This window comes from Mus caroli, chromosome 6 (assembly GCF_900094665.2).
Source record: "Mus caroli chromosome 6, CAROLI_EIJ_v1.1, whole genome shotgun sequence".
NCBI classification, from domain to species: domain Eukaryota; kingdom Metazoa; phylum Chordata; class Mammalia; order Rodentia; family Muridae; genus Mus; species Mus caroli.
The window spans coordinates 92696809-92698198 of record NC_034575.1 but is presented as its reverse complement, the minus strand read 5'-3'; positions in this window follow the sequence as shown (position 1 = coordinate 92698198).

Sequence of the window (1390 nt, the reverse complement as noted above, 5' to 3'; positions counted from 1 at the left end):
TTTACATTTTTCTGTGCCACTTTAATTATAGCTGTTCATTGGCACATAGAACATTTTGTCTTCTAGACTTTGTCTGTGTACCTTTCCATCTACTTGACCATCCATACATCCATGCATCCATTTATTCTTAATTTTTTTATATTTATATACTGACTAGATGAAATGAGATTCATACACCCAATCAAATACAATCAAATACCTGTTTGTCTAATAAAGCCAACAGTCAACTCAACTTCCTGTATACCCTGATTCAACTATATTTTTGTGAAAGCATTGTATTGACTTTGACATGGAGTTACAGAACTGTTTTCAAAGGTTGACTGCCAAATACACAAATTAGTCAAATAATAGAAATAGTGNCTCCATGCAGTGATGGAAAGAGAAAGGCAATTACATAAGGTATACTACTGCTTTTGATATGCAAAACTCTTCTAACAGGTTGCTCACTGGAATTTCAATTCTTATTTTTTATAGTATTAATGCATACTATTTTTCATGGGCAAAAACAAATGATTGTGTTGAAGAATAATTTGCCACCTCTTCTAGCAGAGTTTGACAGAACTGTTCAAAGCCATGTGATCGATGAATTATTTATAAACTACAGCACTAATATCTTGTCGCAATCCAATTGCTAAGGGTCTGTCTAGCTCTCCAATAGTTCTTGCCTTTAAAAAAATTCCCTAGCATAGATCACCTGCTCATTTAAAATTGTAACAAGTAGAAATTTGGTGGAGTGAATGACATTTTATTTCAAAAATTGCCAATGGCTCAATAGACAGCAAAGGAAATTGCCCTTGCCCTAGTCACAGTGAAATTTTCAGGGACACAAAATTAGGAGGCAATAGAGTTGAGTAAGCAAATACCTTCAGATAAAGCCTAGGTGATTTCCCATCAAAGAGCATGATATCCTATGTTTTTATATAAGATTTCAGATTAAATAAATATAGAAATAAAATGCTAGGCTAAGGGTCTATCATCTCATTCTCACATTGTCTTTTACATATTTATTGGAGTCATCGCTTCCTCTCAGAGCTGACCCACACAAATAGCACTGCCCACCAGTCCTCTTTTTAGTAACCTAAACTGCCCAGCACAGGAGTTGCCAACTGTGGTATTGTTATAGTACTATTTATTTCTGAATTTGGCTTGACCAAACCATCCTTTAGTCCTGTTACTTGTCTCAGTNGTGGTATTTACAGGTAATATACTTCACATCCCTATTTTATAAGAAAAGCAACAAAAAATAGAGAAGTAAATAACCAGGCCTTAAAAAAGAGTGCAAATTTTATTTTAAATTAATTTAGAATCAGTATGTATAAGGAACTATTGGATCATTGAGCAAAAAACATATTACTCCAGCTGATTAAATCACGATACAACCACTACATGT